Raw genomic sequence first — 26,919 nt, forward strand, 5'->3', positions numbered from 1 at the left:
AAGGTCTGTGGCTCTTACCTTGGCAACATCACACCAATACCACTTCTGTGTCTTTTGAAACATTTCTTTGATGAGCCCATAATCTGATGTGACTGTAAAAACTTTTCTTACAATTCCCTTCCCCTCCAATTAGACCTATTTTATTGCCCTGGTGGTCTAAAAAATACAACAAAACTCAGAAGGACAATTTTGCCTTCTAATAAAATCATACACAGAAATTTTACTTACGTAAGAAACATACCCTAGGGTTTTTTTCCCCCTATTGCTATGAAAATACACCATGACCAAGGCAGTGACTTATAGCGCAAAGAATGTATTGGAAACTTATAGTTTCAGAGGGTGAGCCCATGATCATCACGGTGGGGAGCACAGCGGTGGCAGGCAGGCAGCATGATGCTGGAGCAGTAGTTGAGAGCTTACATCTCATCCACAGCAAGAGGTAAAAAGAGAGAGAGCTAACTTGAAATGGCATAAGTTTTTGAAACCTCAAAGTCCATCCCCAGTGTCCCATCTCCCCCAACAAAGCTATACTGCTTAATCCTTTGCAAACACTTCCACCGACTGGGGAAGAAGCATTCAATACATGGGCCCCTGGGGGCCATTTGCCATTCTCACTCTAACCACAGAATACAAAACTGAGTCTGTCCTTGTTTGGAATGATAATGTTTTGCTGGGTTTATTTTAATCTTATGTCATTAAAATGCAAAATAGAACAAGCCAGACTGAAATGACAGTGTAAATGGTGTGATAGACTTCTCAGAAGTTGTACTTCGAAGAATTTACCAGTGAAATGTTTTCCTTTTTTTTCTAAATTTTAAGAAACTTGTATAAAAGAATATCCCTACACCCCTCAGAGTTCTGAAGCGATATGTAGAAGTTTTTTTTAAAAAAAAACTCTGCAATAAGACGTTTAGAGTCCCAGTTCAACACTCCCATGGAATTCAGTGACAAAAGGTCAGTAAAATGCCCAATACCTATTGTCTGTGTGCTGCTAGTGTGTCCTTGTAACCTAACCAAAGAAAACAAATGGAGTCAAAGAAATTTTTTCTGGGACTTTGAGTACTAATAATTCATCTTCTTATTAAATTGTAATCCACTACTGCATAGTCTTGTGATTCCAAACAAGAACGTGGCCCAGGGAAATATGGAAACCACGAGAACTTTCTGTAGCCTCAGGAAAAGAACTGAAACACATGATTAGATTAGTTAGTTCAACAACAGTGTAGGAGTAGAACCTTGAGAAATTCTTATTGTCTGGTCCTCCTTTGATTTATAGAAATGAAGATACTGCTATCTGTTTGGAGATCAAATAATAGAGGATTGTAAAGTCGTGTAAAAGTTACAAAACACAAGATTTTCTCTTGTCGATTTAAAATTATTCATTTATTTTATTTTATACAACTTTAAAATGCAATGACTGAATAAATAAGAGCAGAACCATGGCAACCGCAGTAGACATGCTAACATGGAGGTCGGAAGTCTTGTAGCTTTTTTCTCTGTTTAAAATATAATATTTGTATTCATCTTTGAGGAATTTAATGCACTGTATTTTTATTATATCCACCTCTCTTCCACTCATTAACTCATGGCAACTGCGGCTTGCCTGCACAAGACCTGAAGAAGATCAGGCTAGTCAACATAGAGCAGGGAGGTGCTCATTAGTTTCCGCCCATCACTGAGGAGCTATTGATAGTTACAGCTTCTAGAGAGGAAAAGTTTGTTTTCCTCTAGGGTGTGGACTCTGGCAAATCAGCCCTGTTCCAGTAGATGGGCCTACACCTGTGAGTACATGGGCAGCACAAACTAGACTGAGTGGGTTATTCAAAAAAAGAAAGGGAAAGAACATGAAGTTGAGGTATTAGGCAAGAGGATTTCTCTATTTTTAAATTTTCTTTTATGACAGTTTCATACATGCGTATGTTTTTGACAATTGAATATATACATGCAATGTATTTTGAACATATTTACCTCACTGTTCTCTCTTGCCCCCTCCTTTTTCTGTAGAACCCATTATTATTTCCAACAATTTCCCCTCCTACTTTCATGTCTTCTTTTTAAGTGGGAACCCACTGAGTTTATGACTGGGGTGGGAGGGTGAGGCATATTTACCAGAATTTGGGCAACTTATCATGGGTTACATCACTGAGGAAAATGACTCTCATTCCCTACAGCAACCCATTCGTTGACAATAGCATCTCAAGGAAGAATGGAGATTCTTGGTTTTTTTCCCATCCCATGATGGAATGTTGAAAGGTCCCCATCTTGTGTAGGTCTCATGCATGTTAACTACAGCTCCTGTGTGTTTATGATTGCACCAGCCATGTCACATCCCTTCTTCTAAGGTGTTCCTTGGGCCTTGGAGAGGTGGTAAATAAGTCTTCTCTAGGAGTGAGCACTCAACAGTCATTTATTCTTGGCACTTGGCCATTAATAACTCTACCTTAACTGCTATCCACTGCAAAACAAGCTTCTCTAACCAAGGCCAAGAGCAGCACTATCTGTGAGTATAAACATGAAAATTTAGAAAGCATTTCACAACATGTCCATTTAGCAAAACAGCTATGACTACATTCCCTCATAAGTCCTGCAACCTCCCCATCCATGTGTTTTTGATCATATAATATCAGATATCAGGTCCCTTCTATGGAGTGCACCTCATATCCAAGCATAAATTGGTTGGTTAGTTGCACCCATATACCAGTATTACACTATCACACCAGTGGGCTTATCTCGCCCGGCAAGTTAGTATTGTAGCACAGTGTCCACACCTGAATAAGACTGTGAATGACTTTTCTTCCTCAGCAGCTTCCCTTTCATTCCCCTGCACTATGAATACTATCCAATAGGAAAAGAGCTTCCAGCTCAGTGGTAGTTTGGTTTTTCTGTGTCTTACAACCAAATTGTGTGGTGTCTTCAGCAAGAGCTTTACAATGATAAGACTTAGAACTTACTCCTAATGCCCATAAAACAATAAAAAGTGAAATCTCAATTTGTTAATGAATGTTTTTAAATATTTTGAGTGTGGATTCTCCACATGATTGATACTCAATTCAAATGAGAGAAATTTAGCCAACACACTCATGCTATGGTTATAATGTTACTTCATGTCAGCATTAAAGTTTTTTTAAGATTTATTTATTAAGTATACAGTGTTTCGATTGCATGTATGACTAGACACCAGAAGAGGACACCAGATCTGATTACAGACGGTTGTAAGCCACCCTATGGTTGCTGGAACTGAACTCAGGGCCTTTGAAAGAGCAGGCAGTGCTCTTAACCTCTGAGCCATCTCTCCAGCCCAGCATTAAAGATTTTAAACACAGTTGAAATGACAGTTTTATAACAATATAACATATTCATTTTGCTGTCTGAAATGAAGTAGACAACCTAAGCTTTTCTTTAACAATCACTAAATGGGTTGTTATTACATAGTAGCCTTATCTTTAATCAGAGCTGTACAATTTGTATTTTGTATATATACTTGGTTGACCTTCAGAGTAGCCTTGTGAAGTGTCTCCTATGTGCTATGAGAAGAAAGATTTTTCTGTTAAGGGATGCTATCTCAGTTGAACTTGAAGGATTAATAGGCCTCTTAAAGGTCACTCAAAATGAAAGAGAGCTTCCCAGGGGAAGGAGTTCTTGCTAAAGGAGACATGGGTAGCACATTATCATGTGGTTAGAAACCTACAAGTGCCACAGTGTAACAGGGCACAGGAAACTAAAAAAGCACACAGTAAGAAGGGGGTATGTATGGGTCCAAGGGAGCCAGAAAATGTTTTTGTATTCTCTGCTATGGGTGTGTGTGTGTGTGTGTGTGTGTGTGTGTGTGTGTGTGTGTGTGTGTGTATGTGTGTGTTCTGAGAAGCTGAACAGCGGAGTGATGTAAAGAATGTAGTCGAATCCGAAGGTGAAATTAATAGGATTTAAGTAATGATTTAATAAAGAAAGATGTACACATACTGATTTAAATGACTGGCCTGGGAGTATAAATGAAATACACACACAAAAAATAACTAACATTATTTATCAATTTGAATGTGTTTTTACCCATTGATTAAATTAAATTACATCTCTGTCACTTTTTGTTTCCTTGCTATGTCCTCCACTTAGTTTTTCTTCCAGTGTTCTGAATACTTTCATGTCTTAAGTTCCACTTAGGTTACTTATATATTTTATATATAAGCAGAGCAAATAAACAGTGTTACCATGAGGTCACAGGCCCACAAGCTTGGGCTGCCTCTTCTGCTGGCATATATCCACTAGCATCCTCATGCTACTCTGAAAGCTGGTAGGAATAGTCAATAGAGATGTGGGTACTTATAGGCTATTCTTGGTCTTGTCTTGTTTGTTTATTTTAATATGGAAAGAAACTAGAGGTAAGTTCTAGAATCTTCTTTAAACAATATAATTTGGCAAGATGCTACGGTAGTTCATCCTGCAATCTTGATGTTTGTGTGGCTGCTAGTTCAAAGTAAGCTCTGGCTACATAGTCTGTTTCAGGCCTCCCTGGTGTACACAATGAGACAAAACAACAACAACAACCACATTCTACAAATAAATGTTGAGAAGATCCCGTTTCGTTATACAGTAGAAATAAATGGTAATTTGGGTGATGAATACGTTAATTAGCTTGAGCTGGTCGTTTTACATTGTGTATATACACACATATATAACAGCATCCCTTTGTACCTCATAAATACACATCTTTATAACTTGTCACTATGCAGTACAATTTTTAATAGGGTTGCAAGGAGGAAAAGAAAAATGACTCCTCAATTGTTTCTGATCAGTTGAGGATTCCTCTAGTATCTGTTAAAAACAAAAACAAAAACAAACACACCTGCCTCCCTATAACATATTCCTGACTAGCTTCCCTTATACTCACCCTGCCCCATACTCATCCCAAATGCTCACCATGTAAAGCTGCCCATTAATTTTTCGGTGTGGTCTTGTGTAAATGGCAGTCCTCAGTGGACACGACTCAGTTCTATGTACCACACAGCGTCTCTAGGCTGCATCTCTCCACTCTGGTCACTAGGGACACCTGCCTCTGCATGAGAGAGGAGAACACCAGCAGACTCCCTCACTTGTAGAGTCCTGGACATTTTTTTTTTATCTCAATGTTCGTTCTACAGTCCTGAGAGGGGACATCTTTCCGACCCTCCAGGTCCGACCCTCCAGGCTGGTGTTTTCTTTCTCTTAAAACTGGTTTCCCCCCTGTAACTCAATAAAAAAAATCACTTAACTTTTAAAACAACATAGCATATTAGAAGTGTCAGTGGATACAGCATCGTTAAGTGAAGGCTAAATTAAGATGCAGTACTAAGGACACCACACAACTCCACGGAATAAACGCAATTGGTTCTGAAAAATACCAACTGCCTGCCTTCTGAGAACAAGCTACTAAAGGCAAACCTACCCAGTAACAGCTCCGCTTAAAGTACACGTGTGTATTTTCCCCCTAAACACAAGAGCAAAGTAAGTTATTGTCACCAGTAGGCCCTCGGGTGCCCAAAAAGCAGGATGGTCTGGTTGAAGCATTGTGACCCCTTTGGTTAAAACATACTGCAGTGCACTGGCTGTTCTCCAAGGAGACACCAGACGGCCTCAGCGGGGAAAATCGACAAAAGATGGGCTATTACTTTGAAAACCCTCCTAGGCGATCTTTCTGGCCAACAAATGCGACTTGTTCAGACCTGACTTTAGTCCCGGGTCCCTCCGGAGAAACAGAAAGAACCCGCGTAGCCCGCGGGGATGCCCTGCTGCGCAGTGCGCACTGCGGCCTGGGAAAGCAGGTAGGGCGCCAGCCAGACTCGCTCGGCGCACTGCTGAGCAGCACGCCTAGTCCAGGTTTCCACTGTCACCCCCCTCCCCCACCCCCAAGAGCCAGAGCTGGCAGAGGAGGGGATGGCCACTAGTACTGTCCTGGGAGTGCCGATGGTGCTCTGTCTGTGGCGCCTTTCTGGGGACTCCTGCCTGAAAAGAGCATTCCTGAGCTCTAGACCGGTGGGGTTAGCTTTGAGCCTGCTGGGTGTCATGGCCTGAGACCTCTCCCAGCTTAATGCTTCACTGGCCAGTTCTCTCAGCTCCATCTCGCTAGCTTTAGTAGCTTCCCAGCGGGTCTCCCAGTTTGGAGCCAGCTGCCTCCCGGCAACCAGTTTAAAACTGATTGGCCACCAGGGGCGCTCTAGGTATTGCAGTTTCCTTGACCGTACACCAAGGTGTGTAAAAGACCCTGGGCAAAAATGCAGAGCTCCGGGATAAAGGAAAACACTGGTTTTCATTAGACTCCCAGAACTTTCTTCCCTGGAAATGAAGGTCCCACCTGAGTGAAACTCCAGAGGGTTTTTGTAAACGCCATCAATCCTGCAGCACAGGGGAGTCAGTCCCTACTAGTGGGTACTTAAGAGAAAAATCCGAGAGCAAGTGAAACAGCAAATGGGGAGAGCCATCACTTGGGAACATTTGAGAGTTCGCCCTTGCTTTCCAGGTAGGGAAGCCACTAGCGTTTACTAGGCACTACTCTTTGCCAAGTTTTCTAGGCTTTGGCAGGCCAGTGGGCAGCGGGGCAGAACTGGCAGACACAAGCCATTTTAGGGACCAGGAAAGTGAAACCCTGAACCTTCAACCTGAATCCTGAGAGTTATCGGCTACTTTCCCTCCCCTCCTCACCTTTGCCCAACGCAAAGAATATTCGGTACGTATCTGTTTCCTGTATACAGATGACACTTTTCAGCATTCGTTGACATGCAACAAGATTCAGAAGCCTCGAGCCCAGCTCTGTTTAACACACGTTACTCCTACAGAGCCCAGCCACCAGGCGCTTGGCTCCCATTCTCCTAGCACCAGAGCCTCTGGGAGAAATGTCCTCACAACAAAATGAAAGTCGCAACCATTCTCTCTTTGGCACAGGGACAAGTGCGTAGGGCCCACCTGGAAGCCTTCTTCCGAGGTTTCTGCAATTTTCTTCATCTTACAGTCTGACTGGAGGTGGCCAAGGGCCGGGCTAAAACTGAGAGCGGCAGGGAAAACATGCCCGCGTGTTCGTGTTTCTTCTGGCACAGCTTTCAGTCACTTGGCCCCAGAATCTCAGGGCGTGGTGAATGAATACCATCAGGCCTACATCACGCCCATCCAGGTGCTGGGGCTAGGGTTAGGCAGGCTCCTTTTCCCAGTCTTCTTTGAGTGTCTGCTAAAATCCAGAGCCTTGGATCAGCCGGCAAAAACTCCTAGCCCTGCATCTGAGCATGCGCCATCGCCAAGCAGCTTTTGGTCACAACTCTCCAGGCAGGGCCTCAGAGCGGCGGGAGGAGGGAGGAGGGAGGAGGAAGAAACGAGGGGGCGGGGGGGAGTAGCGAGGTGGAGGCTCGCGCGCTTGCGCACGCAGCTCCAGGGACCCTAGGTTTTCTATGGGATTCCCAATCTGCAGCAGAGATTCACCCGAGCGTGTTGCAGCAGCCGCTGGGCTTGCAAGGCGCGATCCAAGAGGGATTTAAGCAGCCCGGAGCTCCTAGAAAAAAAGCGAGGGAGAACCACTCATAGAGACGGTTTAACAGTTAGCCTGAATTATATTTATATATATTTTTGAAAGAACTGCTGAGTTTTATCATTTTCGTTAAGTGACGGTGCACAGCGGTATAACTGTAAGTGGAAAATACAATCTTCATTGCATTTTTTTTTTGCATGTGTAACGTAGCATTAAGAGATGCTTTGGCTATTGTCATATATTTTGCTTTGCGTAGATGGGACTAAATGCATGGTGACAATTGCCTTAGTTAACGTTAGCGGATCTTAATGTGCTGCTGGTTCATAGGGGATCTTTTGGGATAATGCAGTGGGGGAAGGAGGGGTGTTTATATGCGGGGTGTTCGGGTCACTTAGGCTAGATTTAAGACAGGTGAGACTGAGTGTTTTTCTAGAATAAGACTACAAAAAGGTGGGTTTCCTTAGACGGGTTTAAGTAGCTAATTAAACGATTGTGAAGTTTCTCCGTTGCTGATAAAACTATTGAGCGGTTGCAGATAAGTACCAACCTGTCATACATGGGATTGGTGCACCATTTTTTTTTTTCACCGTGGAGGAGCACAAAAGGTGTTTGCTAAGTAAAACTGAGTGGACGAGGCTGGTGTGGGCATCACGGTTGGTTGCTATGCAGGATGCTAGTGTTTAAAATCCGAGGAGTTCGGCGCAGAAGTATATTGCTTAGGACTTAGGAAATGGTATTTTCTTTCTTTCTTTTTAATTTTTATTTTTCGTCACAATAGTGAATTGTTAAGAAAAAGGAAAGCTATTTTACAGCATCTTTGATTTTGAGCAGAGTCAAGAGGGGCTGCATGGGGACTCTCAGAACCTAATTCGCTACCTGACTCTGCATTCCGCATTTGCCTTCCGGAATGCAGCGCTAAGAACTGCACCCCCTGGCATGTTGCATTTGGTAATGTTGCTTTAAAGGAGAAAAGGTCGTTCTGTGTTTTGACTTAAACTGGGGTTGTTCCTAGCCCGGAGAGTGGAAGAGGGGTCTTCACAAGGTCAAACCCTATTTGGGGGAAAAATAGATTACCAAAGAACACCCTCTAGGGTGTGAGAATGTGTACTGTGTACGGGAACTGGTAGAGAGGCGGAGATGCTTCTCCCAGGCGAGGAGAGGGAGGGCTCATCTCTGCACTGATGTACCCTGTGAGATGTCAGAGTAGGAATCCATTTTTCAGAGTTGCCCTCCTGTCCATATTTTGGAGACCAAGATGAGATAAAATTGCCGGTGGGCGTGGGAAGCACAAAGTGTGCACTATCTGTGTGCCATTTCCCACCTGAAGACATGAGACGTCAGCGAGTTTTTGTGTCTTCATATTTTTTTTTCTTTAATTGGAGGAATTTTAGGCTGAGACAAATTTAAAATGAAACTTGCACAAACTCATTTTTTCCTCATACCATTTCAATTGTCTCCGTTTGTGTGTGGATTGGGGGTGGGGTCTGCCCATAGTAGACCTTACTCACCAGTGCCCTCTCACCAAGACTTGAGAGCTAAAGAACCCTGTAAAATGCTGCATTGAAGTAGGTTGGCAGAATGGTGTTGGGCAGACCAGAGAAGGAGGGGTTGCCATGTACTGAATTCCCACAGAAAAGTCAATCCAATCTCTGGGGTGAAAAGAAACAAATTAAGCCCCTAAAAAGAGAGAGAGAATCATTTTACATGTCTTTTGATGGTTTGATCAGTCCTGCTATTTTCAGCCCCTCAAAGAAATATGTGACTTACTTCAATGCATAAAATTTGGGATAGAAAATTCGAGAATAGCCTCTCCCTGGAAACCCAAAGTAGACATCACAGGGTTTCTCCTTTCCCTTCCTTGCTCCAGGGCAGGAAGACCAATCATCATCACATTTGAGCCATCATTGAGAGTTGGCCCCGGTTCAGTGACCTGACCTGTGTATGTGTGTTGCTCTGCATTGATAAATAAGTGGCAGAGGAAATGGGGGGGGGGGCAGTCATGTATTAAAGATCACTGGTGCTGGGTCTCAGATTCCCTGGCTCCTAGGCTGACAGGCATAGAGGCTCAAATCAGGCAGAGTTCTGTTATACAGCGTCTATTCTAAAGCTCTTGTGGTACAGATTTGGAAATGAGACCCAAAGCCATGCAATGAGATAAAGCCAATTAACTTCCAGTTTATGGGACAATTTAAAAAAGTCATGTTGAGTGCAGATAGTCTCCTCTTCTCTGCAATACTGCCGCAGTCTTCAGATACATGAGCCTTGTTATTTTCACATGGCGTGAGATGGCTTGTCAGATGAGGAGAGGAATTTTACACTCTTTCTCCTTTGCATCTTTCCTATTGCACATCATTGGGTTTGGGTTTATTTGTTTGTTTGTTTGTTTGTTTGTTTTAATTTTTAGTCTGCTCTCCCTGGCATCCGATGCATCTAGATCCATTTATTTAAGACCTTTAGTGTTTCTGTGAGGCATCAGCAAACCAGAGGCAAGGATAGCTCCTCTATAAGACATGCCTGGGGTGGATCCATTTCCCCTGGCTCCACTCCCAGAATCCCTCAGGGGCTCCAGGCTACAGAGATACTGCAGGTGCCATCTCCACCCCTCTGCCAGTCCGGCCTCCTCCCAAGCTGCTGCAGCTGCAGGAATGGGGATGTTGTGGAGCAGAGAAGCTGCAGGATAAAATGCAGTGGACTCTGCCAACTCCCCTGGCTCCTGGAAGGCAGAAACCAAATCAGATCCTTGCATCTCCAGGATGTATGGAAATCTTCCAGACGAAGTCACCAGCGGGGAAGGGGGTGGGGGCAGAAAGACTGTTGGGAGAGTCCTTGGTGGGTTTAACCTGAAGTGGGGTTAGAGAATAGGGTGGTGAGGCTTCCTAACCCCTGTGAAGCTTTTCAAGCATACACACAGCTTTTCTTTTGGGTGGTACTTTCTTCCTCCCTCATGTACAGCTTTCTTCACCCATTAGCTGAACTAGAACTACAGTGCACATGTATTGCCCACTTCAGTGCTCCTCCCATTCCCTGATGCCTCATTTTCCCATCCCCCCCCTTCCATAAAAAATTTCCAGAATGCCTATACACAGTTCCATGCCTTTAAAAGATAATCTTGGCCCTCCTGTTCTTTCTCCAAAAATATAATCTTCCAGATAGCCACAACCAGCACAAATGTCCCCAGGAAGCAATGCCAGCTATTCCTATCCCCCAAATGATGAAGCATGGGGCGGGGAGGGTTGTGACAGGTGGAGGCAGGCCAGAGGAAGGCCTTGGTGGTGCTTTTCCAGTCACAAAAGGAGCTAAACAGTCTTAAGTGTTGTTGAACCTGAGGTAGCAAGGGTTCCCACCATATGCACCAATTAACACCATCACGTTACCCCGCCCTTCCTGGTAAATGTTTTCTAAAAAGGGATGCATGCGCTCTATCTTGGATATGCTCTATTCAATAAAAAGCAAAACAAAAAGCATTGTTGGTTATTTAGATGTAATGTTGGAGTTCTGTCCCGGTAGTCTCTATGGAGCCCCAGAGACCAGCAGCTACTAAGGGCCATGCTTTTGCTTGGCTATATCTGAACCATGTTCTGTAATTGAAAAACATGCCCAGGAATGTTAGTAATCTTCCTGTTTAGGAGCTTCTGTGTACAATAGCATGATCAGGATGGTTGTGTTTAGTGGAATTGCATACAGATACAGATTCTGAACATTTCACAGAATGGCATACAGCATCAATGTCAGCAAATGCGTGCTTGCTTATTGCTGATCCTGGTACGTTAATGTCATTTCAAAAGGTCACTTTCATTGTACTGAGTGGGTTCTGTGCACCTCAAATTTGTGATTATCTGGGAACGTAAGACAATTGCTTTTATAGAGGGAATCTAGGAGATGGGTCAGTTGATGAAGTGCTTCTGTGCAAACATGACGAACTGTGTACAATCCCCAACACCCATATAAAAATCTGGGTATAGTGATGTAGACTTATAATCCTAGCACTGAGGGGCAGAGACAGGCTCATCCTTGGGACTCACTGACTAGCCATCCTAAGCTAATCCAGGATCTCCAGGTCCCAGTAAGAGACCCTGACTTAAAAACAAAACAAAATGAAGACAAACAACAGGAAAAACTAAGGTGCATTGAGTTTGACGTGTACACTCACACATGCACATACATACACATAAAAAAGGGAATACATTCAACAAATCTAAGTTGAATAGACACTGTCTATTAGTTATATGTAATAGGCATAAACATTAATTCTTTAAAAAACAAATGTATAGCTATAAAGAATGGTTGCCGTTTCTCCCATATAGCAATCTAGTTCATTCCTCCAACATAAACGATGTAGATGGCATTTAAGGAAAATTATAACCTTCAAGACTTTCTGAACAGTATGAAATCAAGGTTTTAATGAGCTTTTTAGTATTTCCACAATATCTACCTATATTTTGTAGCAGAAACTCTTAATATTTGTCAATTAGATATTTGTATGCAATTTTCAATTATAGTAAACAAGACCATATGCACAATTAATTCTGTTTTAAATATCTTTGTGGGAACTGGGGAGATGACCCCATTGGTAAAGTGCTTGCTGCAGAAACATACAACCCACATTGGATCCCCAGCACCTGTATAAAAGCCAGGTACAGTGGCCCTCACCTGTCACCCTAGCACTGATGAGGGCAGAGACAAGGCTGACCTCTGCAGCAGACTGGCCAGCAAGCTTAGTCAGAAGACTCTAGGATAAGTGATTGATCCTGGCTCAAGGTGGAGAGCAATAGTGGAAGCCATCCAATGTTAACCCCTGATACACACAAACACACACACACACACACACACACACACAAAGAGATACACATGTATGTCCTTGTACATATGCACTTTCATGTGCACACACACAAACATGCAGGAATACAAGCATCACATACACAGACACAAGCACACAAAATTTAATGTTTTTACTAAAATTAAATACTATATACTAAAGAATGTTTTATAATTTACGTTTAGTAAATATATAAAAGCATTACATCCTCTCTTTTCAAAGTAAAACCCTGGACTAGAAAGATTGCTTAGCTATTAACAGCTAGACTCGCAATCTAGCAGACAAGAGTAGAATGTCACTTAATCCACTCTTTCATTTTTTTCCATTTATTGAAAATGGATTTTTTTCTCACATAATGTATCCTGATTACAGTTTCCCTTCCCTCTACCTCTCCCAATTTCCTCTGCTCCTCTCTTGCCATACCTTTTCTGCCTCTTGCTAGAAAACAAACACATTTCTATGGGCTAATAATAAAATAAAATATAATGAGATAAAATAAAACTGCTTACTAATAAGCAGAAGGATTAATTATACTGTCTATATACAAGAATTGATATTGACAAGTCAAAGAAGAAAGATAATCTTAGACCACAAAGGCTATGGACTGCATTGACGTAGACCGTGGTCCTTGAAGCTACTGAATTATGTTACTGTGTTCCCACGGGGAAGGGACCACAGCATTGCATTTCCCACTTACTGTTCGCTGCTAATGAAGGCTTTCCTTTCCTAAGTGAGTCAAAAATAATCTGAGTTGGTTCTGGTTCGATCCATTGAGAACTTTACTACGTGAAGGATCTTGGGGACGCATTAGAAACTACTTAGTGAATGAAACAAAAAAATGGAATAGCAAATTACTGAAGAATCCTCAAAGAGATTTGACGCTTTAATAACAAGGCGCCTGTGACTACATTACACAGGTGCTCTGTACGCGTTAGCTAACTCAGACACACAAACCAGGTAAGTTTCTTTTTTCTGGGTGTATCCATTGTCTTGCTTCCGTGCTGACCTTACACAGATGATCTGATGTGTGACCACCAATTGTTTGCTTTTGATAAAAAAATATAATAATAGCCATTATTTCCAATGACTTGTTGAATAATGTCTGGGTGAACATTTTATACTCTTTTGTTCAAATTAGAATTAAGACCTAGAGTGCTCTCATCCACTAAGTGGCTCTCGATCTCAAGATAGATAATACAATAATTGCTGGCCTTTTTAAAATAGAAATTGAGTCTCTTTTAATTAAAGTTATTTCATTTTTGAGCTAGGCTGTAGTGGCACAGACTTTTAATCCCAGCCCTTGGGAGGCAGAGGTAGGTGGATCACTGAGTTAGAGGCCAGCCTGGTCTACAGAGTGAGTTCCAGCATGATTACAGTTACAAAAGAGACCTTGTCTCAAAAAAAAAATTTAAAAAATATTTCTCATAAGATAGTGATAACAAATCAGTTGAATGTATTACCAATTACTATAGACCCCTAGACAAGACCTTATATTTTCAATTATTGATCCTAGAAGTGGAAACTACAAAAGTATTCTTCTTTCCTATCTTTGTGTTACTTATCATCTCTTAGGCCCTGAAGGACTGAAAATCTTTGAAGAGCTGTGTATAAATAGATTATTTTGCACACTGTTAACATGTTAAATGTGTCTTAAAACCTTGGTAAACTTTCATTAAGGCAAATCATAAGACCCTAATTAATGTTCCTATTGTTTTGTATTTCAATGATTGTTGAAGTTGATGGATTCTTAAACAGTAGGCTCTCTGGTTTTATTTTATTTTTATTTTTTAGAGGATTCGCTAGTGTTTTATATTTTGTAGTGATTGTATTAATTTGTTGCATTCATGTTTATTTCTGATTTCCTGAGATTCAGCATTTAAATTATAAGTAAAATGTCCCAGGGGAGACTCACCAAGCATTATCAATAGTGTTGAAATGTTTGTTAATGTAATACTTTATTTGTGAGTATCATTTAGTATTGTTTACATTTTCAGTAGGAATTTCTGCTTGTTGGAATTCTTTGATTCGAATTTTTGAGTTCATGAAAACTTCTTAGTAGTATTCCTTTCAAAAATTCAAATGTTTTTTAAATGTTTACATAAAGTATTTGATGGTCTATTTTCTTGCTCACATAGGAACTTTTGTGAAAAGCTAAAATGTGAAATCAATTTAATTTGCAAATATAAAATTGGTAATTTTTCTCTAAATGATCATATATGTATTCATTTCTGCAAAGAAATGAAAAACCATTCTTTTAATTATCCATTGGTTTAGGTAGTGTGAGGGAACTCCTCACCAATGCTTCTCTTGTCTTAAAGAAAATGACAAGATATATAATCAAGAATATTCTGGAAGGTATGGCAGCCCAGGCATGTAATCTCAGCACCTGGAGAAATGAAGGAAGAAAGGGTGCAAGTTCAAAATCTGGAGCTGGCTCAGGAAAGCATGTGTTGGACAAGCACGAGGCTCGGGGCTCTATTCTTTAGTAAAAATCTGGACAGGATGGTGGGAGGATCCCTGGGACTTGCAAGTTAGCCAGTCTATCTACAGTGGTGATTTCAGTGAACTGGGAAAACATAAAATAGAGAAAAATTGAAGAAGACACCAACATCACCCTCTAGAACACACATGCATGCGCACACACACACACACATACACACACACACACACACACACACATACACACACACACATATACACACACACATACACACACATACACACACATACACACATACACACACACATACACACATACACACACATACACACACACATACACACACATACACACATACACACACACACACACACATACACACACATACACACACACACACACACACACACACACACACACACACACCATGACCATATTGCTCTTAACAGTTCTAAAAGATGTTTTCCCTTTCTTCTAGTTCTTCCTCCATTTACTGGAGAATCTAAGTACATTTCTAGTCTGTAGATATAAGGAACATCATTTTCTCCCTTTGAAGGTGACAAATGTTGGTTCTACATTTTGAGGCTTCCATACAGAGTACGAGATGAGTCACAGAATAGAGTAGAATTTGGGGTTCTAATCTTTTGTGCTGAGTTTCTTACTGTAAAAAAGGATGACTTTTAAGAGTGCTGTGGTCAATCATACAAATGTTCATATAGCAACCGAAATAGTGTAACACCCAGCAAACAATCCCTCCTCATGCAGACTTCCTCAATTCTCTGGTGCCCATCCCTCCCCCTCCTGCACACCTTCTCAGTCTGTATGCCATTATTTTTCCCACCTTAGCATAGATATGTTCTGCTGTGTCTTCTCAAACACATCTGTCCTACTGAGCCAGGCTGGTAGCCGAATGTTAGTTAATACACATGTTATCTGCGTCATGTTATGAGTACATCATTAGGAAAGTCATGCTAACCAAATCAGTGTCCTGCCTTAGAGCTGAGTTTCTGCATTTGTTGGAAAAAAAGAAAGAAAGAAAGAAATCTCTTTCATTGACTTAAGACATACTTCCTACTAAGGAATCCAAAGTGCCAGGTGGCTAACATTCAACTTATGGCTGTTCCTTTCCCACTCCAGTGTCTAAACAATGTCCTTCGTAGTGTCAGGGACAGCTGCCAAAACTTAGCTGTCCTTTCACCTTTCTCTTTTCTTTCCTTCACATTTTCTTCTGAAGTACCTCTCGCACCTGTACAACATTCCAGGAGGCACCATACTTCATCTCCTGTGCCATCTCTGTCACTGTCGCTTACATATGCCTCGTCCATCTAGGAAATACCTATCAAAGAGCACCAAGAAGGCAGCAGAAATGGAGGCCATAATGACGCCGTGTGGGATGTGTGCACATCAGAGCTAGACTCCAAAAGCCTTCCCTTGCTGTCAGTTGTAGACTCGTGCTCTAATGCAAATAGGCCATGGGCAAAGAGCAGTCCTCAAACAAGGAGATGAAGAAACACAAACACATGCAGGTACATCAACAAACACATAGATGCAGGACACCCTCGGGATCTTCAGGATACAGCAATGCATTGCTTACTAAATTTTCAAGCAAAATATTTTTAGAGAAGGGGCTAAAGAGATGTTTCAGCTGTTAAGGCAACTTACTGCTCTTGCAGAAGACTCAGGTTCAGTTCACATGGTAGCTCACAATTCTCCATAGCAACTCCGTTTCTAGGGGATATGATGTCCTTTTCTGACCCCAATGGGCACTAAGAATGAACATGGTACACATACATGCATGCGTGCAACACACACATAATATTTTAAAAATCAGTAAATCTTCTTTCTTTCTTTCTTTCTTTCTTTTCTTTCTTTCTTTCTTTCTTTCTTTCTTTCATCACTTTACAGCCTGATCCCAGCCCCCTCCCTCTTCTCCTCCCAGTCCCACCCTCATGCCCCCTCCTCCCCATCCCCTCCTTCTTTTCAGAGAAGGGGAGGTCCCCAAGGGCCACCAACCCACCCTGGCGTCTCAAGTCACACCAGGACTAAACATATCCTCTCCCACTGAGGCCAAACAAGGCAGCCCAGGTAGGGAAAAGGTATCCAGAGGCAGGCAACAAGGTCAGAGACAGCCCTTACTCCCATTGTTCAGGGACCCACAAGATGACCAGGCTGCACATCTGCTGCATATGTGTAGAGGGTCTAGGTCCAGTCCATGCATGTTCTTTGGTTGGTGGTTCAGTCTCTGTGAACCCCCTTGGGCCTAGGTTAGTTTACTGTGTAGGTCTTCTTATGGTGTTTAACAAAAATACTATTTTAGAACAATTGATTGATAACAAATCAGTGCTTGTGGAAATCGCATGAATGTGGCATCTATTGACAGTTCTGTATTTTTCATAGCTGGAAGGGGTGATGAAAAGCTGGTGATAAAGACATGGTAGGCTTTCTTACTTGATGATAATTTCCCTTGAAGACTTCTCTGGAAACATTTCTGGAGGAGAAATGACCTGCTGCCTTCCGTACTCAGAGTTCAAATTTTCATCATCATCATAATAAGTATGTTTGGCCCTACGTTCAAGGCCACTGCGTTTCCTAAGCTTTGCTCAACTGCGCTTCTAGGCTGTTTGCAAAGGGGCCTTGTGTTCAAATGTGCTTATTAGCATTTTGTTTTGTTTCTGAAGAACTCAGTCAGAAAACCCGCTTTAACGAGACCAGCAGGTGAACTATGAGGTGAGGATTGCGTGGGCTCAGGACTAATTAGATATGTCTCTCAGATGTCAGAGCTGTAGTCTGGGCATCATGGGGTGCAGCCTTAGAGAAGCAACTTTACTTCTCTGGGTTTTCATTTTTCTCTGATGAAAAATTTGACCTAACCTATTTAATTAGGGGTTGGTGGAAGACTAACACATTTGTGAGCATACTCCACACATTGTATCCTGTGCAGGAAAGAGATTATTATTATTATCACTTTGCTTTAGAATCCTAGTTTAACCTCAGCTTTAAAAAAAAAAAAAAAGAATCAAGACACTGATCTTGGGGAAATTCCTACATGAGGATTGTATCAGCTAAAATCAGTCTTAATGTCCCCTCTCCATCCAAGCGCGTGTCCATAGATAGAATGACAAATATCACATAGGCCTCCCTGGTTTTGGGGGGTGTTTGTTTGTTTGTTTGTTTGTTTGCTTGCTTGCTTGTTTTTAATGCCTTTGAATAAAGTAGTCCAGATAAAAGGCCTGGTGATGCATGCTTTTAATCCCAGCACTCAGAGACAGAGGCAGAGGCGTGAGGATCTCTGAATTCAAGGCCAGCCTGGTCTACAGCTGGGGCTACACAGAGGAACCTCGCCAGGAAAAAGAGAGAGAGAGAGAGAAGGGGGGGCCACTTACCCACTCTGAGGATCTCATGCCCAGTTCTGACCTCTACAGGAGCAAACCACACATGGCAAACAGACATGTATGAAGACAAAATGTTCATACAACAAAAACACATACAGATATAAACTTAAAAAAATAATCTGAAGAAGAAAGACTAGCTCACTGAAAGGTGGCAGGAAAGCCCAAGCCACCAAATGTTTAAGAAGTGTCTTGTCATCTTTATGAGATTTCCCACAAGCTGAAGAACCTGAGCTCACAGTCATTTCCTAGTAGAGTGAGTGTGTCTCTACTTACAGAGAGGCCTTTGTGGGAAGAAAGGCAGCCATTTCATGCCCACAGGCTAGGTCTACCAGGGACCATTTGAGAATAGGATTTCAGCCCTCTGCGGTAAGAAACTTATAAACGTTACTGGTCTTTCTTCTCTTAAATTCAGCATGGGTATATAAACACAAGCCATACAAGGACAGGATAGCTTTGAATAAAAAATAAAGCCCTATGGATGCCCACACCCACATAGACTCTTTTTTTAGTCAGGCTCTGAGCTGCCTCACACAGACCAGTCAGGACAAGTTTCTGTGAGGGCAATGGAAGTGGCTGCTCCTGAACTGCCTACGGCACTAATAACCAAATTCTGATCCTTTTTTAGGAATCCTAATCTAGCCTTGCTAACCAAAAGTGTCTCTAGCCAAAACTTGGCAGATTTGGGCACACATTAAAATCACTGCATTCGCAGCTAATCTTCAAATTGAAAGATACTAGAAAAAAGAAACTACATCTGGTAAGCACCTGGCTCCTTTGGGTGACATGTCATTGGAGACCAGTAAAACAGGAGTAAGTAGTAAGGTGCTCACGCATTTCCCATCATTCAGGTGTAAGTCATTCTTCAAAACATCTCAGAACATTCGAGAAATAGCTTTCAGGATGATGATGTCCAGGATGCTGTGGCACTACTCACATGAGATTTTGCTTGTTTCTGGTGTCATCGTCTTCCTCACCCGCTGTCCAGAGCAGATCTGAGAGAGAGAGCCAAGACCTGTTGCTATTTCTTCTTCATGACTACATCAAAACTGCCTAAGAGGCAAGATGTGGTGGTACTCACCTACAAAGCCAGCCTCATCTACATAGTGAGTTCCAGGCCATCAGGGACTACAGAATGAGACCCTGTCTCAGAAAACCAAAAAGCAAATATGCTGAGATTATACTGAAAATAAAAAAAGAAAGAAAGAAGCCAAACTGAATCCAGGCAGTTAGGCAGCTATTTTGTAAAGAACTTAGTGTGTGCAAGGTTCTGTGCTGAGTATCTCTGTTTCTGCACATGGCTTCCTGGGCTCCATAATACAGGTCTATTAGGTAAGTACTTCAAGGTAAGCTAAGTTCCCCAGGTTCACATAGCTACTCAGTGGAAGTCTTATTCAAACCCAACCCACAGTCACACAACAGAGATATATCTTTTTTAGTTATGTTGAAAGTATACATGGTAGCAGAGAATGATATTAGGAATCTCCATGTGCCCTTCAACTGGCTCTAAGGGCCATTATCAAGGACACTTGGCTTATCTCCTAGCACTCACTATCCATCCCCTCCAATGGATTAGTTTCAATGTATTAAGACATGCTATAATTTCATTTATGAATATCTAGATGTGTACTATTATGGTCTCTTTAAAATATATCAATAGCAGTATTAGCATGGGGCTAGGAGAAAACTACTATCTTCAACTATCTATTTACTGCCAAATCTTATGATTATTTGTCTTCATGACTCAGTTTAGAGTCACCTAGGAGACACACCTCTGGGCAAGTCTCTGGAGACACTCCAGAGATGTTAAACTGAGAAGAGAAGACCCACCATGAATGTAGACAGTACCATCTCTTGAACCCAGGTTCCACACTCAATACAAAGAAAAGCGGGGGGCAACAAGACCCGATGAGCACCACCATTCATCTCTCCCCATTTCCCATCTGTGACACAGTGTGACCAGCCACCTCACATTCCTACCGCCATGTCTCCCGGGCCCTGATGGGCTGAGCGAGTGTGCCTTCCACCGGAGATACAGAGTAAATCCTTCATCAAATTGTTTCCATGTTGTGTTTTTGTAAAAAAAAAAAAAAAAAAAAAAAAAAAAAAAAAATTTTTTTTTTGAAGAGCAACTAATACAAACCTCATGTGTGGTTTATGTCAATCAGAATCCAGATAGTCTCCATGACACGGGTAGTGAACCGTCAGTGGCCTAGTGTATCCAAAACAAAAATGGTTCTTGGTAGAAAGAAACACAGTGCAGGTGAGAGAGCTTCGGCTGTATAGAAGGCCCAGTCACTCTAGAAATTTTGGAACACAAAATTCACCCTGAGAATAATAACAAGGATTACTGCAGTGTCCCTGGAAGTGCTTAGAACAGCCCCTGGCATGTATAAGGCTTTCATTGAATTCTTATTTCCTTTCTGAAGAGGAAAGGGGGGAAAATGCAAGAGTAGTCCAAGAAGCCTGGAGAAACTTCTAGGAGTGCTTTGGCTACTGATCCTTGGAGAGCATTCCCTTTTTGTTTCTGGACCACAGTTGTGCCAAAGTGGCTAATGACTAATAGCTCCCAGTCTTCCCCACCAATGTGTTTCAAGCTCCGTGTCATTTCCCCACATGAAGCGGAAAGCCTGTGACTTTTCAATTATCTCAAATTCAGAAAGATTGCAATACATAAAATAAAAATATTTTTTGAATATTTAACTTTATACCAATTAAGTATTTTAAATTAGTATGTGCCATTATACACTGCAATTGGAGGCCACAATTATGTCCCTTAAGGAAGATAATCGAAAATAAACAAATAGTCCTGTATTAGTCACTTTTGTGCTGCTGTAATAAAGCACTGCCAAAAGGCAATGTGAGGATGAGAGGGTTTATTTTGGCATACAGTTACAGAGGGAGAGTCCATTGTGTCAGTGGTGGGGAGGGAGCAGGTGTGGGAGCAGGAGCAGGAAGCTGAGGGTTCACATCTTTTACCACTGGCATAAAGCAGAGAGTGAACTGAAAATTAGGCAAGACTTTAAACCCTGGGAGCCCATCCCCAATAACATACTCCCTCTAGCAAGGCTGCACCTCCCCATAGCCTCTCCAAATAGTGTTGCCAATGCCCACGCCTGTGCGGAACATTTCTCACCCAAACAAGAGCCAATCGATTTCACTCCTGAGTTGGCCTTTTATTTTATAAATTTGTGAAAAGCCTTTCATTCTTCAATGGTTCCATGTAAGATATAAAATAGAATTCCTAAGTAAGAAAACCTTAATGATCAGACATCAGTACACTGGAGAAGAAAGCTTAGGTACATGTTAGAACCAGGTTTGAGTTGACACTATCACTTAATATGCATGTGGTCTTCTGCAAAATAATTTAGTCTTTCTGGACTCCCGTCTTCATATTTGTTTAATGTATCTTACAAGATTGCTTTTATATTTTTTACAAGATTGCTTTTAACATAAAAATAATATGCATTATATGCTTGGCAGATGCCTGATATTTCAGTGCTAATTAATAATGGTTATTTTACTTATTCTTTGAAATTTTTATGCAATACATTTTGATTATATTCTTTCCTTTTCTCCAAGTCCTCCCAGATTTTCCCCCACTTCCCTTTTTTCCCAACTCTGTGTTCTTTCTTTCTTAAAAAAAAAAAAAAACAAAGCAGAGCAAACAAACAAACAAACAACAGATACACCAAAACAACCATGGAGTCTTTGTGTTGGCCAACTACTCCTGGGGCCTGCACCAGAGCGGAGTTAATATAACAGTGCCACTCCACTGATGAAAATTGGGTTTTTCCTCTCCTAGCAGCTACCCCTTTCAAATAGCATCTTGGCTAGAAGTAGAACTTTGTGTCCTCTACCCTCCCCCATGCTGAAATTTTGTCTGACTTAAGCATATGCAAGTTTTGGGCATGCTGTCACGGTCTCTGTGAGTTTGTATATTATCTGACATGTCGTGTCTGGAAAGCACTGCTTCTTTGAAGTCATACCTCTGGCTCTTAAATCTTCCCACTCCCTCTTCCACTTAGATCCCTGAGGCTTGAGGAGAAGGGTATGATGAAGAGCTGGGCACTCCAAACATCTCTCGATCTCTACACTTTGTCCAAGAGTGGGTATCCATGATAATTACCACCTACTGCAAGAAGAAACTTCTCTGATTAGGGCTGAGCTTCCCACTCACTCTTTGCCTTACAGAGTGAACCCAGCTTGCATAAGCTTCTCGGGGGAAATGTCCACATAATTTAAGACAGATTGCCCCTTTTTAATGTTTTATTTTAATACATTTCCGGCATTTGCCTCTAGAAGTAAGCTTTCTTAACAAACAAACAAACAAACAAACAAATGAAAACCTAAGTGGAAATCTTGCCAGGTACAGTGGGTAACAAATTTTGTGGCATCTCATTCCAATCCCAGTCCAAATTTGGTGGTCCCAAGAAAATCTTTCTGGATGGGAACTTTTCACACTCAAATAGCAGCATCTTGTGCTTCTAGACACAAATTGGGCTGAGCCCCAAACCTACACGATCCTCAGGAAAAATCAGTGAGCCTGGCATGATGGCAGATGCATGTATATTTGGGAGATGTGGACAAAAGCATAAGCAATGCAAGGCTAGCCTCAGCTACATGAGACCCTTAAAAATAAAATGACAAATGTTAATGTCAAGGAGCCAAATAAAGTAAATCTGTTATTAAATTAGGATTAACATGGAGATATTTTTGGCCAAATAGAATACCTATGTAGTTTCTTTCCATTTGAAAACATAGCATCAACCAGATGTAGTAGCGCACACTGAAATCCCAAAACTCAACAGACTGGGCCAGAGGGATTACCATGAGTTCTAGGCTAGCCTGGGCTATACAGAGAGATCTAGTGTTGTGTAGCAAGACCCTGTATATAAGTCAGTAAACAAAAAAAAAATAAACGTAGTAGTGAATATATCTTGATTTTTTAAGCAGCTCCTGGTCAATGAGTCTAATACCCTAAAGAAACACTGGATTCTAACTTAGTTTCCACTTGGGACAGGATCCTACTCCACTGCTCCACTGTGCAAGTCTGCCTCAACTTCCTCAGTGTTGGGATTACAGGTTTTTGCCAATGGAACTTGCTTTTCATTGTAGGTTCAAATGATCGTTTTCTTTGCAGATTTTTTATTAATTTTTGAGAATTTCATGCCAGATACTCTTTACTATAATCATACCCTCTCCCCAGTTATACAGCGGGGCCCTGAGCCAGTAAAACTCCAGCTTTCATGGTTTTCTATTATTGCATCAGTTATTATAGAACCATGTTCATCAAATAAATAACTATTTATAGCTATAATCTAATAAAAGAAAACAAATTATAAAACACGAATTTACCACTTTGCAAATTAATTAGACCATTAAAAGTGGTGAGTCCCAGACTTCACAGGACAAAGCAAATTCTGCCTGAGAACCACAAAGCCCAAAGTTTAAACCCCAAAGTCACCATCCCTCGGCTGCTCGGCTGCTCAGCATCTGCTTCCTCACCTGTAAACTATGAGTGATTAAGTCTATTCTTCAATATACCTGTAAACATCAAGTGAGGTTTTGCATGTGGTGAACCTACCACAGAGCTATAATTACAATTGTTTACACTGATGTGTGAATAAACAAAACCCCTAGGTCCTTCTAGGACTGAGGTATTTAAACAAAGTTCTGAGACCCAACACTTACCTAACTCATTGGTATATTCACACAGGGCCTTATTCAATGCCTAACTGATTATAGATTCTTAATAAATATACATTGCGTGAATCATAGGGTGCCAGATGGTCCCAAATCCTTGTCTAAAAGATGGAACAGGATGGTAGGAATTTTGGGCCATCCACAGAAGATATTTCAGGAGAAAAAGAAGTATGCACCTGCTGTGTTTACCACCTGAAGTCGGTGCTTTTCACAAATGCTTTGACCTTAGAGTGCTCAGGTGTTCCAAACACCCACAGCTAATCACTCAAAGGAGGAAAAGGGGGAAGCAATGGTGTCATGAAGCATGCCAAGCCCGCAGACATTCATTTGCACATGTTGTCTTTTTGCCAGGGACCCCAGCGAGTGCATTAAGTACAGATTGCATCACTCATGCTCCACAGCAATCCATGAAGTATCTGTTGTCCCTTCTCTGGGTCCAGAAATGGATACAGAAATCAAACAATTTGCCTAAAGTCTTGAAGCTTGCAAGGGATAGCTCTAAATTCAAATCAGACTGGCTCGCTGTCAACTCACTTCATGATGTTTTTATTCTTCTGTTCACCATGCAGCTTTTGTATGAAAAGTGAGCTCTCTGCTTCAGTGTTTTCAACACATATTGGACATTCATCATCCTTATGAGCTGATCCTTCATAGAAAAAAGTCTAATACGAGGTATAAAATCATTAAAAAAGGCATCCAATTGCAGATGAGATTAAGTGCCAAGGAAGACAACATGTGATGTTATAGGAAAATACAAGAGGGAGACCTATTTGTGGGCAGCTGAAGTAACAGATTCCAGATTCCTGGGAAATCCACTGAGAGTTTGGGTTTCCAACTCCACCCCCCTGGGATTGTCTAACGCTTGTTTACAGTCTCCTAGCCTTAGGAAGAGGAGTGTTGCTGCATTTCTCGTTTCTCTCTGGAGACTGTGGGTCTCCTTTGCAGGATTTAGCACCTCCCATTTTATTCCTCACCCAGGAGGCCTCAGTGACAGAAGACTGCAGAACTGTCGATATTGGTCAATCTCCAACAGACACTCAGCCCCTGATGTGGGATCCTCCAGAATGGCTTCCAGACAAGAAAATCTACAAATGCATTTGTATTAGCTCCTCCCAATAGGCTCCTCCCCTTTCTCATTTGCTGTGGATCTCTGGGTTGTTAAATATAGCCAAGCACTTCTAAACTTTTCTATCAGAAAAAGATAGATTGATGAAGGAGCAAAGAATGCAAGGGCACATAGAACTCAACTCCCAAATATAAACACAACACACACACACACACACACACACACACACACACACACACACACACACACACCCCACTCACTCACTTCAAACTTCCATAGTGTAAAGATTTTAGATGGGACAATTTTCCATTTTTAGAGATGTCAGGACTAGGCATTAGCTTCACAACAGATAAACAAAGAGATCAGGGATCCCACCATCTAAAGAGGAAGCAGAAGACAGCCATGTACAGCTACAGCAGGAACAATCCTTCAGACCCATGTGCTTCCACATAATGTTTTAAAGCCACACATAGCTTCTTCATCCAATAAAACAAGCATAGTGTCACAGAAAGAAATATGAACTCTGTAATCAGCATCAGGTCCTAATCCGGCTTTGCCACAAAATATCTTGAATTTAGGAGTCGTTTTACCTGCGAAAGTCAAACAATGATCCTTATATGATAGTATTATTGTTATTAATATAAAGATATCATCTGGTGCCTTAGTTTTAGAGGTGATAATAACTATGGTTTTAATGGTAAGATCAATCATATTAGAAAAGACCAACTGATACTGTCTAGGTTACCGGTGGTGACTGCTTGGTCTTGTGTAGATCTCAGAGATGTTTAGGAAGTCACTGTCAGTGGTCTATTTGTGGGAGAAAAAAAGAAAGAGGAAGTTTATCTTTGCCGCCATGGTGGTGGTGGGACTTCAGATAGAGTCCCTGTCGAGTATCTGTCCTTCTTGTGACTCTTAAATGTACACCCCAGAGGTTGACCCAGGAAAAACGGATGGTCCTTTTACACTGTTCTAACAGATTACCTTCAGAACACAGAACTTGCTTGCCCAGATGGCAGGGCCAGTGATAACCCAACCAGCTCAACTGCTATAATTCACCTACTGTGGTTTTTCTCCAGTCTACAGTTCATGGCTGGTGTTCCCAGTCTTCCCTGACTTAGTTAGACTTCTCAGACTTCTCTGTGTTGCCAACGTTTTCAGCTCTCTGTGTTGGGGTATGCTTGAAAGAAAACATAGTGACAAATAGCCTGCATACATCCAGCAACATGTAAAATTAATTTCTGTTTCATCCAGGCAAGGAGGACACACCTGTAATCCCGACACTCAGGAGACTGAGGTAGGGGGAGTCATGTGAACTCAAAGCTAACCTGAACTACAGGCTTTATCTCGGGGGGGGGGGGGATCCCACCTTTAATAATAGTTTGAAAACTATGCAGTGATATGAAAGCTATACTATTCTATTTGCCAAGGCCCAGTATTTTCACATATTTACAGATCCTTGTGAATATGTGAATAATCCAGTAGATTTCCCCGCCTCCAGACTTTGCCTCAACAACTCAAAAAGCAAATTATATTCTTCAAATGACTGTAAACGCTTTTGTTTGAAGTAAGAACAGTGTCAATGTTAAGACTGCCTCGTTCTTTGGAAGCCAAAGCCACAAATGTTTGCTTCCTAACGATGGCCTTTAGACAGGCAATGAGCTTAGGTAAACAGGTGCCCTTTTTTCCTCTCCCATATGAGTTTAGCCCTAAGTTTAGAACCAAGATTCTCTCCCAAGTCAGTGAGTGTGTTGCATTAATGCCGTTTCGTCTGCCACTTGGATTCGTTCTGCAAAGAGTGCCCACAAAACCTAGGAACAAGTAGAACATAGGGTGTTTTTTACATGTGGGATTCAAGAAGTGTCTTTAACTGAACACCCCATGTCAGCTTTTCTCTCTAGAATTGGCGTCTGTGTCCAGTTACTGCTTTAAAGGACAGGCTCTCATGAGGCTGGCCTCAGGTTCATTATGTAGGTGACCATGACCTTGAACTTCTGATTCTTCCACCTTTATCCTCCC

The 26,919-nt window shown here is 41.7% G+C and overlaps 1 protein-coding gene and 1 long non-coding RNA gene across 2 annotated transcripts in view; one reads left to right on the forward strand and one right to left on the reverse strand.

The window, feature by feature from the left end:
- Positions 1-7,283, reverse strand: part of LOC311603823 — a 294,782-nt gene extending 287,499 nt beyond the window's left edge. The window contains exon 1 of the long non-coding RNA XR_014781276.1: positions 6,934-7,283. This is a non-coding gene — a long non-coding RNA (uncharacterized lncRNA). The remainder of the gene's footprint in view (positions 1-6,933) is intronic.
- Positions 7,284-7,450: 167 nt separating this feature from the next.
- The window catches only part of VSNL1 (visinin like 1), a 112,459-nt gene continuing 92,990 nt past the window's right edge, over positions 7,451-26,919 (forward strand). Inside the window, exon 1 of the mRNA XM_084793019.1 lies at positions 7,451-7,643. The gene's annotated coding sequence lies outside the window, so the exon portion shown is untranslated. The remainder of the gene's footprint in view (positions 7,644-26,919) is intronic.

This window comes from Acomys minous (assembly GCF_964271855.1).
Source record: "Acomys minous genome assembly, chromosome: 8".
In the NCBI taxonomy this organism is placed as follows: domain Eukaryota; kingdom Metazoa; phylum Chordata; class Mammalia; order Rodentia; family Muridae; genus Acomys; species Acomys minous.